Source organism: Homarus americanus, unplaced genomic scaffold (assembly GCF_018991925.1).
Source record: "Homarus americanus isolate GMGI-L3 unplaced genomic scaffold, GMGI_Hamer_2.0 scaffold52687, whole genome shotgun sequence".
In the NCBI taxonomy this organism is placed as follows: domain Eukaryota; kingdom Metazoa; phylum Arthropoda; class Malacostraca; order Decapoda; family Nephropidae; genus Homarus; species Homarus americanus.
The window spans coordinates 712,501-727,726 of NW_024734362.1; the positions used below are offsets into that span (position 1 = coordinate 712,501).

Here is a 15,226-nt window from a genome sequence, read left to right on the forward strand (position 1 = left end):
ATTTGCAAAACGAAGGTGGTCGCTGCATGGAATGTCAGGACCCTTCTGGATACTGGCACAAATGAGCGTCCTGAAAGAAAAACTGCCCTTGTGGCAAAAAAGCTGGCTAGGTATAACATTGACATAGCAGCCATTAGTGATTCCCGGCTCCCAGGCGAGGGTCAGCTCACAGAACGAAGGTCTGGCATCCTACACAGGCTAACTGAAATGCCTACTGGGATCAACGAACGCCTCTCGACGACGCTTCGAGTTCTACTGAATTACTCACGTCATGCCTTTTCATCAGTGCATATGCCCCAACCCTGGATGCAGAGGATGACATCAAGGAGGCCTTTTACGCCAACCTTGACAGAGTACTAACCTCTATCCCCAGAGAAGATAAGGTTGTGCTCCTTGGTGACTTCAATGCCAGAGTTGGCAGAGATGCTGACATTTGGCAAGGAAGCATAGGGAGAAATGGACTAGGGAAGTGTAATCCCAACGGCCTACACCTCCTCAGCAAGTGTGCTGCACACAACCTCACTATCACCAATACCTTGTTTAGGCAGGCCGAACCAAGATACCTACCTTGGACCGAACAAGTTCAAGGGATCGTGGCAACACCCACGTTCCAAACACTGGCATCTCATTGACTACATCATTGTCAGAAAAAGAGATCGCCGAGATGTCCTCATCACCCAAGCCATGCGTGGCTCAGACCACTGTGAGACACTGACCATCGGCTCGTCAGAGCCAAGCCCTCACTTCACGTCGCCCCAAAACGGTGAAAGCAGCAAGCCTCTAGAAGAGGTTTTAACACTAAGCGTCTGGAGGATCCAGCAGTAGCACATGCTTTCAGAGAGCAGCTCTAACATGGGCTGATAAGCAACCCGACAGCAAACAACCCAAATTCCAGTGCCGAATGGGGTATTCTCGACACTGTCATGACAAAAACCTGCAGAGACCCTCGGCCAGATCAAAAGAATACACCAGGACTGGTTTGATGAAAATGACCCGGCAATCAATGAACTCATCAATGATAAACGTGCTGCTTTAACTGACTGGCAGAACAACCCTCAGTCTAGGACCAAAGCTGATATCTTCTGCAAGAAGAAAGCAGCGGCCCAGCGAGAACTTCGTAATCTTAAGAATGGCTGGCTTAAGATAAAGAATATCAAACAAAAATTTGCAGATCAGCACAAGATGCGCCAATCACTCGTGGTGCAGACCCCCTCCGGTCATCCGACGGTAACTCCATAATTAAAGACGATGAAGGCCTCCTTCAGCACTGGAAAGAGCACTACCATTCATTGCTCAACCGAAACACCGATGTGGATGTCCTGACTACCCAGCAGGTGCCTCAGCTTCCAGAGCTGACCCACCTCAGCTATCCCCCATCCCTGGATGAGGTAGCTACTGCCATCAAACAGATGAAAAATGACGAAGAGTCAGGGCCTGATGAAATCCCAGCCGAGGTGTATAAAGTAGGAGGACCTCTGCTTACCAGCCGTCTCCACTCTCTCCTGGAGAATATATGGGAAAAGGAGGAAATCCTCCAAGCTCTTTAAGACGCCTCCATCGTCAATATTTATAAGAACAAGGGAGACCGGTCAGACTGTGGCAACTACCGTGGGATCTCGCTGCTGTCCGCAGCTGGCAAGATTATCGCCAGAGTCCTCCTAAACAGACTTCTTCCTGAGGCGGAAAACTTCCTCCCAGAATCTCAATGTGGCTTTAGACCATCACGTGGCACCACTGACATGATTTTTGCTGCCCGCCAGATACAAGAAAAGTGCAGAGAACAGCGTCGTGACCTGTACTGTACATGGCTTTTATCGACCTAACCAAGGCCTTCGACTTAGTCAACAGGGAAACCCTCTGGTGGACCCTCAGCCGTTTTGGCTGCCCACAATGACATGATCGGCAGTGTCCTGCACAACGGCACCCAATCTGAGTTCTTCCCCAACCAAACGGGGGTTAAACAACAGTGTGTAATGGCAACAACTCTCTTTTCCATTTATTTGACTGCCTACCTAACTCATGCCAGCGCAAATTAAGACGACTCCAGGCAAAAACAAAGGTGTTGGCAGCTTCCATTACTGAAACTCAGTATGCAGACGACCTCGCCCTTGTTGCTCACACTGAACGCGACCTTCAGGAGATCCTGAACACCTATGCAGATGCGTATGCACAATTTGGCCTTGAGGTGAATGTATGTCAGACTCAGATTCCATTGCAGCCTGGTTCAGCCACACCTCCACCATCCATCCAGCTTAACAGTACTACCCTCACTAATGTTACCCATTTTCGGTATCTCGGCTCCCACCTGTCCACCACCGAGGATATCTCTTCAAAGATTCAACATCGGATCAGATGTGCATCTCAAGCCTTTGGCAGACTCCGAAACCGTGTCTTCAGATGTAGGGAGCTGAATTATCGATAACGTTACACATACTGTATATCAAGCAGTGGTCTTCCCCACCCTGCTATATGGCAACGAGACATGGGTCACATACAGGAGGCACATCAAGGCACTTGAAAACTTTCACCAACGTAGTATATGTTCCATCCTCCGAGTTCGCTGGGAAGACAAGAGAACAAATGCCAGTATTCTTGCTGAAACCAACTGTAGGAGCATCGAGGCTACCATTATCCATGAACAACTACGACGCACTGGCCATGTTACCCGCATGGACGACAGTAGACTGCCAAAGCAGCTATTTACAGTCACCTAAAGAATAATAAACGTAACGCTGGCGGGCAACTGAAAAGGTATAAGAATAGTCTTAAGACATACCTGAAAAAATGCCATTACGACCCCCTCACCTGGGAGACGATTACTCCACACCGTAACGCTTGGAAGATCACCACACAAGATGATGTCAATACTTTCGAGTTGGCCCGACTGCATAACTAGGCAGACAAGCGCCAACGCCGGAAAGACTCTGCCACCTCCCCTCCCGCACTGTTGTAGCCCTCCACTTATGCAACTTCTGTGAACGACCCTGCCAGTCCCGTATCGGCCTCTTTAGCCACCTCAAAACTCACCAACCTAGGTGACATCCCTAATAACTCATATCATTGTATCACAGCTGGATGATCAGCATACTCGATTCCGAGTGACAGCAAAGTAGTAGTGGTGTGTGTGTGTGTGTGTGTGTGTGTGTGTGTGTGTGTGTGTGTGTGTGTGTCTAAAAAGTTATTCAGACGGGCCAAACCACACTTCCCAGAGACTTACATATCTTATCACTCACCTGCAGTTATGAGTGAGAGTAATTACACCTCTACCTTAATTATATCAGTTATTTATATGTAGTGAACATTACGTTATTACCTTCAGGTTTATTATCTGTAATGTGGGAATGTTACTCTCTAATGGTGGTTATTTCTTGACTAAATAACACGAGTAACGAGACACAGCCAACAACAACAACAACAACACTCACATTGATGAAAAATTATAAATATATTTTTTTTATTTGTTAGTGAATAAATATTGAGTTAAAAGTTTTATCAAGTTGGTGTGATTTTGGTTAACTATGGACGATTGATCTCCACCATAATCACCCACGGATGATTCCTCAACCACACTGATCAAGTTTTTCCTGCTGTTCGTAAACTCATCCAACATTATCACAAAGAGTGGATCATGTTGTCCCTGACCAAGCTTGGACGGTCACCTTGTAGACTTGCTGGCTTCGTGGGTGACCTCTGACCGTCTGACCCACAGCCATTAACACACTTGGATATTGTCTTCACGGTTGAATATTTACTAATATTGAATTTTGTTTTGTTGGACGAATAACAGTGATTTTACTTACAAGTTGGCGCAATTTTTTTTCCTAGGTCATATTTTTTGGCTATAGTCGTGACCTTTGACCCGTCGTGGTAAAGTGTTGGCCAAGGCTGGTTTTTCCTTTTATCTTATATTTCAACTAATATCCTGATACTACCACTTATTTTATCTTATATATTCACTTAAACAATAATACCAGTTTCTTTTCTTTCTCGGCTCGTAAATCTCTTAATTGTTTGTGGTGTCGTGAGCTCACAGCACTACTGACCATTGTTGTCATTTGCTCTCCCTAACACTAGAGGGGTCTACTGTGCTGTGGGAGTATTTAGTTGTGTCTTCAGAGAGTTGTTGTGTTTCAAGATTTCCTGTAGCATGAAGGCCACATCGACAAGGGGGAGGGGGGGAGGGAGGGGGTGAGGGGGGGGAGGTGGGGGAGGGGGGGATGGAGGAGGTAGGGGAGGGTGGAGGGAGGTGTGCACATAAAATTTACCTGTACAAAATCGACCATTCACGCCGCCTTTATAACTCTTGACCCATCCTTATAGGCTACATCACCTCCCTCCCTCCCTCCTACTCTACACATATAAGATAAGGATAGGTGTCTGTTTGTCTTGGCTCTCTGACTATCTCCTTTCTTTCTTTCTCCATGCATGCTTTCTCCTCCTTACTGTCTCATTTGCCCCCTCCTCCATCTCTCACCCTCCTCTCTATCTCTCACCCCTCCCTCCCTCACAAGGACGCTGGTGAAGACTGCCAGGATAGAGAGGAGAGGCTGAGAAAACCTGATCCCATCCTCAGATTATAATGGCAAGATAAAAAAAGAACCGATGGGAGATATTATTTCGGCATCTAATGTGAGGGAAAGGTTAGGTTACGGTGGTGGCAACACTGATGTAATAAGGTGAAGAAGAAAATGGGAAACAGCTGACGATCAATAAATAAACAAACATGGATCTTGATACCACTGAAATATATTTTACTGGTTACTAAAACACTTGAATTAATTTATTTCCCTTTTCCTCTCCTTTCGTTTCCTTCTCTATTATTTATCTGCCTTTTCCTCTCTCCTCCATTTCCCTCCCTTCATTCTACATTTGCCTTCTCTCCCTCTCCATTTTCCTCCCTTCATTGGTTCTCTATTCCTCATTTACCTTCTACTCTCTCTCTCTCCCCTACCCTTCTCCCTCATCTACCTCCTCACCTCCTTAAATCATTCCTTTTTCTTTACCTCACTCCTTCCCTTTCTACTCTAGTCTCTCCCTCTGTTAAATGCCCTACTTCCTGCGCCCTGTGATGACAAAAACTCTTAAATATATCTTACGTTATATAAAAGTTGTGATGAAAGACGCTTAGCAGAGCAGAAGTACGACCTAATCTAACCTATTCTAACTTAACCTAACTTAACATAACGTAACCTAACGTAACCTAACCTAACGTAATCTAATCTAACCTAATCTAACCTCTTATACACAATACGGACTTAGTAATGTAAACATATTCCAGGGGTTTAGGGTGTCCATTTTTACAATTAAATCTGAAGCATCGTCAGGTATAACATCTTTTGAATGTCCAAATCGTCAGGTAATACAGGTAATACAGGTAATACAGTGAAGGAATACAACAGTGACAACAGCAAAACAGATGACAACGATACAACAGTGACAACCATAACAGTGACACAATAAAACAGTAACACATACCTTTAGCTTACACACAGTGGTGCCAACGGCTAACTGTAGGAGAAGGTTGGGACACATTCCTCCAGGGTGTCGTTGGCACACTGACAGATGGTGTTGGGTGACCTGGAAAAAGTAAATAAAAATAAATAAAAAAAACTATTGTATTATCAAGGTGTGTGTGTGTGTGTGTGTGTGTGTGTGTGTGTGTGTGTGTGTGTGTGTGTGTGTGTGTGTGTGTGTGTGTGTGTGTACAGTATATATTTTTTTCAACAAAGCTAATAAAAAGAGACAGACAGACAGACAGACAGACAGAGAGACAGAGAGACAGACAGACAGACAGACAGACAGAGAAAGAGGGATACAACAAATATAATAGAAAAACAAATAAAAACAATCCAGCAAACAAACACAAACAAATAAAAAACGAAAAAACAGTTACTTTCACCAGCCAAGCGACACGGTAGCAATAGTCACCCTCAGCTTACAAGCTCGTCATCACTCGGGAGGAGACAGCGTGAAGCCTTACCGTGATGACACTCTCACGCGGCTTAAGGGGAGGTTAGGTTAGGTTAGGTTAGGTTAGGTTAGGTTAGGTTAGGTTAGGTTAGGTTAGGCTGGGTTGAGGCTGGGCTAGGTTGCTAGGTTGGGTTAGGCTGGGTTAGGTTAGGCTAGGCTAGGCTGGTAGGTTAGGCTAGGCTAGGGGTTGAGCAGGGTAGGTTAGGCTGGGCTGTAGGTTAGGTTAGGTTAGGTTGAGTTAGGTTAGGTTAGGTTAGGTTGGGCTATGCAAAGTACCCAACCTAACCTGAGCCATCCTAACTTACCCTAACCTAACCTAACCTAACCTAACCTAACCTAACATAACTTAATTTAAACACTAAAACAAGATATTATAAACATGTAAACATAAACATAATAAAACATCTGCACAATCTAAACACTGCGAAGACATCTAAGCCATTAAGACATCGAGTGAAGACATCTAAGCCATTAAGACATCGAGTGAAGACATCTAAGCCATTATGACATCGAGTGAAGACATCTAAGCCATTAAGACATCGAGTGAAGACATGTAAACACACATTACACATTTAAGTTACAGTAAAAACAGACGTGTGGTTACATAAAAAAAAAATATCACTCGTATAATTATTATTTTTTTCTTGTCTAAATCATCCAAAGTTGTGCAAGTAATGGCTGGCTGCGGTGATGGTGGTAGAGATTATTATTATATATATATGAGAGAGAGAGAGGGGGAGAGAGAGAGGAGAGAGAGAGAGAGAGAGAGGGGGGGGGAGAGAGAGGAGAGAGGGAGAGAGAGAGAGAGAGGGTGGTATTTTTCTTTTTTCTCCCCCCTCACTTCCCACCTCCCCCTTTTCTTCCCTACTCCCACCTCCCCTGCCTCCCTTCACTCCTCCCCCACCCCCTCTCCCCACCCTCCCCCACCCTCCCCACCCTCCCTCACATTCTCCCTCATCTCTCCCCACCCCTCCCCATTCTCCCCCTTCCCTTCCTACCCTCCCCCCATATATTTTTTATTGCTACACCCCTCATTTGTCGACCAAGAGTTGCCTTTGTTCCCCTGATGCGATGCCCCTGCGGCGTGCTGTCCAGGGGGGGGGCAGGAGGGGAAGGAGGGGAGGAGGAGGAGGAAAGGGTTATAATTGCAAAAGAGTGATGAAGGGAAGCAGGAGGAAAAAAGAGTGAGGGGGAAGAGGAAGAGGAGGAGGAGCCACCAGCCATACCTGCACACAGACTCATAGGACTACCTCCCACCACTTGCTATAACCTACCAGGTATTCTAGGAGGCAAACACAACCGGCTAACAGGTAGCCTCAGTAGGTCAAGGCAGAAGGGGGAGGAAGAGGGAAGGAGGAGGGAGGGGTGTGGAGGGGAGGTTGGAGGAAAATGAGACAGGTAAAGAGAGTGGGGGGGGGAGGGGTGGGGTGGGGATGGGGAGAAGATGGGGAGGGAGAAATGTAGAGGAGAGAAGAGGGTATATGCACAGAACCTGTTGGTGAAGGCCATAGTGTGTGTGTGCAGGTGGTTAGTTACCACACACACACACACACACACACACACACACACACACACACACACACACACACACACACGAAATAGTATCTCAGTTATCCAGTTCTCGCCACAAGATTAATATAATATAGACACAATAAATAAACTTCCCCGCGTTAGATATCTTATTGGCTCTGGGGGGAATGGTGTTGACGAGCTGAAACAGTGACCACCTCCTCTGCAGGGTCAGGCGAGCGATCATATCCGACACAGTTTTATCAGTTTTTTGTTAACTTTTGGGTCACCTGACGAGGCCCACTGTTGGTTTGTTAGACTTGAGTGTGGAGGAGAAGGAGTAGGTGAAGGAGTAGTAGTAGTAAGAGGAGGAGGAGTGGAAGAAGAAGGCGGAGAAGTAGGAGGAGGAGGAGAAGGAAGGTAGTGGTTGAGTTTGTTGTGGGTTGAGATGAACGGGAAAGGAGAGTTAAGGAAGAGAAGGACGGAGAATAAAAGAGACAAAGGAAGTGGGTAAGGGAAGGGGAAGTAGCAGAGAAGGGCAGGGGAGTAGGCTTGGCAGGGAAGGGCAAGGCAAGGGAGGGTACACACTGATATCACCCGGGGACAAACTCAGTATTTGTTTTTTATGATGAGGAAGAGAACTTAAACTTTCCTTGAAGCGTCCAACACGGTGACCCAGGGTTAGGGTAGACTTCCTATGCTGACGATATCATCTCTCACACCTTGACAACACCTATGTTACCTTAATTATTATCCCTTATTGTTTTTATCGTGTCTACACCTCTCATCATCACCCGTATCGTCACCTTCAGTCCCATACACAAACAGTACAGTTATTTATACATCAAAATATTACTGCTCATTACATCAAATATTTACTGACACATCTACAATATTTTTTTTTCTGAACAACATAAAAAAATATACATTAAATCACAACACTAATCTCAAAATCATTTATTATTCAGATATAAATAAAAACCTAATTTTCTATACGTAAAACAAAAGAGAGATGAAAGAATAACTCCAATAAACTGCAATAAACACGACATCTTCGGACGGGACATCTCATGACCTCTCCCTACTCTGGCTCCTGGTATGGATGGTTTCTGCTATGCGTGGCTCCTGGTATGGATGGTTTCTGGTATGGATGGTTTCTGGTATGGTTCGTTTTATAGTTCGACTGCTACCATGACCACCGTTAGTCACATCTGTGCTTACAAGACGAGGAGACCACACACACACACACACACACACACACACACACACACACACACACACACACACACACACACACACACACACACACACACACACACACACACACACACACACACACACACACACACCCAGATCAGTCACCTGGAACGCCATTACCCTTTCAGTTCGTGGACTATGGCAGGATGAAGTGAAAACCAGAGAGTGAAATTATATATTAGTGAGCAAGGTCGTTGGAGGCCCATGGGTGAGGGAGGGGAGGGGGAGGGAGGCTGGTAAGGTCGTGGGAGGCTTGGTGAGGGTGAGGGGGGGAGAGGGGAAGGGAGGGTGAGCGGGAAGGGAACATTTGGTGAGGGAGAGGATGAGGGAGGGAAGGCTTGGTCAGGTGAGGAGGTAAAAAAGGAGACGGGATGTCCTATTGATTTCAGCAACATCTCTCTCTCTCTCGTGGATAGTATCAAGTATCATCAGACATCCCTTACATACCTTTCACTCGGGTATCTCGGGTTAATTATCAGTTAATTAAGACGCCTGCAGCAACACTACACCTGTTTTACTTGTTACTTTATATTACAGTTTAAATACTACTACTACTACTACTACTACTACTACTACTACTACTACTAAAACTAATAATAATAATAACCCTACCCTCTCTCCCCTCCTCCCTCCTCTTTCAACTCATCCCTTCTTACCTTCTTCCTTTCCCGTCCCTCCTTCCTATCATTTCCACCTCCTTCTCTCCCCCTTCCCTTATTTCTTAACGTAATATAGTGAAGAAATATCTATAACAATACACGTGTATAAACCTAACATATAATTATCAAAGTCTAACCTATAATGACAAGCAAAAGATGTGAACTAATTACGGGTTCCACTGAGAGCTTACGTCACAACTTGCTCAGTATCTCTCGTTTTATTGGATGCCTCTAGATTACGTCATATCTTGTTGACCATAATCCTCAAGCTGATTGGATGAATCTGTGTTACGTCACTCCTAATGGTTGTCTGCGACTAGATTCTTGCAAATGACTGGCTGCCATAAAATTACGTCACATATTGTTGATTTAAATCTAACGGTTGATTGGCTAACGGGACTATGACATCACACCGATACTTGTAAGATGGTTTTTTCGGTCCATAAATCAGTCCATTAAATAGATCTACTTATCTTCCTTGCTTATACGTCACAGCAAGATAAAATAAGTCCCAGTACGTGAAAAATTTTGTCCTTACGTCATCAAACAGACGGAGTTGTAATATAGCATAGCGGGAAATGTAATGTATTGTTGGTGTGTCGTAATCTCACAACACTGGACAACAGAATCATAACCTCACAACACAAGTTACTTATAACACAAGAACACAAGAATGGAGGAAACTGCAGCGGGCCTATTGGCCCATACTGGGCAGTCCCGTTTACACCCAACCCCTATTGCTCATATAAGCATCCAACCTGTGTTTGAAGCTATTCAGCGTGTTCTAGTTAATGATGATATTTGGTAACTTGTTTCATTCATCCACCACTCTGTTTCCAAACCAGTGTTTACCTATTTCACGCCTAAATCTAAATTTGTCCAATTTAAAACCATTGTTACGAGTTCGCTCCTGGTTGGAGAGTTTGAGTACCTTTGTAATGTCCCCTTTGTTTAGCCCTGACTTCCACTTATACACCTCTATCAGGTCGCCCCTCGCTCTACGTCTCTCGAGGGAGTGCAAATTAAGATGCTTTAACCTGTCTCTATACTCAAGGTTCCTAATGCCCGGGATTAGTCTTGGTCATTCTCTGAATTCTTTTCCAAGATTCTATATCCATTCTGTAATACGGTGACCAGAATTGAACTGGCGCATCCAGGTGTGGTCTCACAAGAGCAAGATACAGTTTTAGATGCACCAGCTAGTCTTGTAACTAACACTCCTTTGTATGAACCCAAGTACTTTATTAGCCTTGTTACGAGCAAAAACACATTGTTTACTTGGCTTAAGGTTCCTACTTATCATTACTCATAAATCTCTCTCGCAGTCGGATTTCTCTATGGCATCGTTGTTCATCTGGTATCTGGTTTCCCTGCTTACATCTCCTATACTGAGTACTTTACATTTGTCCACGTTGAATTTCACCTGCCATTTTTCAGACCATTCGAAAAATTTGTTTAGATCTTCCTGTAGTTTTGCTGAGTCCTCGTCAGATTTAATAACACGTCCTATTTTAGTGTCATCAGCAAATTTACTTATGTTGCTGTCTATGCCGATATCTATGTCGCTTATGTATATAATAAATAATAATGGTCCAAGTACTGAGCCTTGGGGAACTCCACTTGTGACGTTGCTCCAATGGGACTTAGTGCCGTTAATGCTCACTCGCTGTTTCCTGTCCTGTAACCACGCCCTAATCCATTTAAGGATGTTACCTTTGATGCCATGAGCTTTTACCTTTCTAATTAGTCTTTCGTGGGGGACTCTGTCGAAGGCTTTGCTAAAGTCGAGATATACCACACGCACTGTGCCCCTCGTCCACCGATTCGAAAACTGATGAAAGAATGTTAATAGATTAGTTAGACAAGAACGCCCGGTAAGCCATGCTGGGAATCATTGATCAATCGGGTGCTTCTCCAGGTGATTTCTTGCACAGAGTTTGAAATGATTGCTTCCTGTAATTTGCCTACTACTGATGTTAGACTGATTGGGCAGTAGTTAGAGGATAGTAATCTATCCCCCTTCTTGAAAATCGGTATTACATTCGCTATCCTCCAGGATTCTGGTACTACACCTGTTTTTAAGGACATGTTAAACAACTTCATAAGGGCATACTAAGCTCTTCCTTACATTCCTTTAATACTCTGGCAAATATCTCATCGGGACCAGGTGACTTATTAGGCTTTAGTTTGTCTATTTGCTTACTAACATCGTTACTAGTCACTACTATCTCGCTTAATTTGTTTTCTTCACTATCTCTGAATAGAGTCGGTGCCTCGGGTATCATGTTTAAATTTTCGGTGGTGAAAACTGTTGAAAAATATTTATTCAAATTATTGCTCATTTCTCCGTCGTTATCAGTGAGCTCGCCGGAGTCTGACCGTATTGGTCCAATCTTTTCTCGTGTTTTAGTTTGATACATTTGGTAGAATCCCTTGGGTTTTGTCTTCGCCTCCCTTGCTATCCTTACCTCATTATTCCTCTTGGCTTTCCTTATCTCGGTTTTAACCCTACTTGCCAATATCTTATAATAATCCTGGAGGTAAATTTCGCCACGCTTTATCCTTCTACCTATAGCCTTCCTCAATAAGGTTACACTAAAACCCTAACCTAACCTAACCTCTACACAACAGAACAGTGACAATTATGCAAACTCGGGCTCCTATTCCTGACGTGTGTAAATAAAATGGAATAATCACGTATAGAAAACAATACAATGAAGTAGATAACAGGTAAATACAGGTAACTTACTCAGCACTGTGACTACCATATGGTGCTACGTTCACAGTGGCGTCATTCAGTGTGTTGAACGTAAAAAAAAAAAAAAAATGATTTTCACTCCTTACCGTTGACCACATATCAGGAGGTAAATACGAAGTTCTCTCACACCCATACAGCCCCACCCTCAAGATGTCTATAAGGGTTATTTATCTATTGTGTTATACTTACGCATTCAACCCTATAGCTTCCGTCACATAGCACTATCATACCCCCACTAATGACTGTTCGTTTATGTTGTTTGAAAGTGTTTTAATCTTTTCCCCATTTACATGTTTCTTTCTTCTTGGACTCACAGTAAATAAAATATAATAAATCTGGGAAAATAATCAATAACTAGAGACAAAATATAATAACAAAATATTTAAACAAGAACTAAGAAACAAAATACGGGGGAAAAAAGACGAAAATTCCCTAACTGGTAACTTGTGTGGCTTTTGTTTACACTAGTCAGCTGTTGAGTTGATCCACCACGTGGCGCTGCTGCCTCTGTTTACTACGGTGTCGTCAACAATTTTGCCTCGTAATCTTTTCCTACTTTCTCTGTCTGTCTCTCTGTCTGCTCTGTTTCTCTGTCTGTCTGTCTCTCTGTCTGCCTGTCTGTCTCTCTGTCTGTGTCTCTCAGGCTGTCTGTCTCTCTATCTGTCTCTGTCTGTCTCTGCCTTCATATTATTTTGTTCTTTATGTATTGGTCGATCATGTTTAAAGAGCCAAAGAGTTATGGTGTGTGTGTGTGTGTGTGTGTGTGTGTGTGTTGGGTTGTGTGTGTATGTGTGTGTTGGGTGTGTGTGTGTGTGTGTTGTTATGTATATGTGTGTGTGTGTGTGTGGGTGTGTGTGTGTTGGGTGTGTGTGTGTGTTGTGTGTGTGTGTGTGTTGGGTGTGTGTGTGTTGGGTGTGTGTGTGTGTGTGTAGCAACTCTCTACTCTGCACACACACAGTTTCCCCTAAACCACAGAACTTGAGTCACAATGTATTGGTTCAGGTTTAAGGAAAACCACTCATTACCAATCAGAATCACACTCAAAATCACACTCAGAAACATTAATATACATTTGGGACTCAGGTACGGGTATAAATCATTGTATAAAAATTATGCTATATAAATTACTGTATATATATTAGTATGTAGATTAGGCTGATAATGTACAGGTAAAGGTGTTGGAGTGGATGTAAGCGCACATACATAAATACATACATACATACATACATACATACATACATACATACACGACAGATAGGCCAAGGCTCAGTAATAACTCACAATAACAACAGATAAACCGGCCTCGCTTAGCCCATCAGGACACAAAGTGACTATCAGAAGAGCCAATCAGGTGCAGTTGACGAATCATTATAATCAGATGACCGTAACTACACAGAATCTCCGCTATGGTAAGGAAGCAGTAACCAGATATAGTCTACTTTCACTCACACTGTGTAAATTGTACAAAATTGTGTAAATCGTTTAAAAATGTGTAAATCGTGTAAATTGTGTAAAATGGGTAAATGTGTAAAAATGTATAAATCGTGTAAAATTTGTAAAATAATGTGTCAATGGTGTGCAAGATATTCAAATGTGTAAAACTATGTAAATGCTATAAATTTTCTAGATTGTGAAAGATATGTAAATTATGGAGAAAAAAAATCAAAACTGTGTAAATTGTGGAAAGTAAAATATCTCAAAGGTGTAAATTATATCCAATGTGTAAATTGTGTAAAATTTTGGGCTATTTACACTATTTTTTTTTTTTACATTTCAGAGGGGTATCTGTCTACGTATGTGTGTCTATGTCTGTCAGTCTGTCTGTTGACTTGTCTGTCTTTGTATGTGTTTACCTGGAGGTGGAGAGTACTGACAGGTGTTGGCTGACCAGGTGTATCCATTAACATCAACAGGTGAGGTCAAGGTTAATTAGGGTAGCGAGGTACAGGTGAAAGTAGTAGTACCTTGTAGTAGTAGTAGTAGTAGTGGTCAGGTGTGTTGAGATGATACCTGTGTACTAATTAAATACTTTCTCCAGGTGTGTGTGTGTTGTGTTGTGTTGTGTTAGTCTACATCTGTGTACATACATACATACATACATACATACATACTCACTCTACTGTAATGTACGCACAGTAAATGACCTTAACCCATGCACGTATCTAGGTGAAATTAAGTACTAAATATGGACTTGACCTACATGTGTACGTAACCTCATGTACATAGGTATTAAAATATGTAAGTGTTAGAAGGTGGTGTGTATATCTTATGCCATTCATTCACCTGACCTAGATTCGGGCTGTTCTAGACGTCTCTGAGACCGAGAGGCAAGGAGAGAGAGAGAGAGAGAGAGAGAGAGATCACAGTAGACCCCTCACAGGTAGACTTGACCTCCACACGACTATACAGCCAACCTTGTGATGCCTCGTCTCTATTCCCAGCAGGTATTGGTGTCCGCTGAGGCATTGTGATGATGTGAGGCCATCCTTTGACTCTCTCTCTCTCTCTCCCTCCCTGTCACACACACACACACACACACACCCACACACACACACACACACACCCACACCCACACCCACACACACCCACACACACACACTCGTCTGGTGCCAACTCTAACAACACCCAAAATATTCCCAATCTTTCTCCCTTAAGACTCCCAAATGAAACCCTTTTACCAAACCCAAGTCTAATGTACTCCCACCTTGTATCATCACTAGTAGGCCTATGCCGCCTTGTATCATCACTAGTAGGCCTATACCGCCCTCTTTTCCTCTCCTCTCTCACCCGTTATTAATAATTTGTCTTCGATTCGTTTTATTAATTTTTTCCCCATTTCCTTATACATTTCCTGGTTTTTATACTATGAATACCTCGTTGAACGCACTCTATGCATACCTCGTTGAACGCACCCTATGCATACCTCGTTGAACGCACTCTATTGATATCTAATTTAACGCACTCTATGCTATCCATTCAACACTTCCCATCCACCCTCGTTCTTCAACCCTGATTAGAGAGCAATGTTTTCTAAGACACGTGAGAGAGAGAGAGAGAGAGAGAGAGAGAGAGA

At 43.4% G+C, this 15,226-nt stretch overlaps 1 protein-coding gene across 3 annotated transcripts in view; it reads left to right on the forward strand.

The window, feature by feature from the left end:
• The window catches only part of LOC121870240 (basic phospholipase A2 pseudexin A chain-like), a 41,789-nt gene that overhangs the window by 18,871 nt on the left and 7,692 nt on the right, over positions 1–15,226 (forward strand). The window lies entirely within an intron of this gene.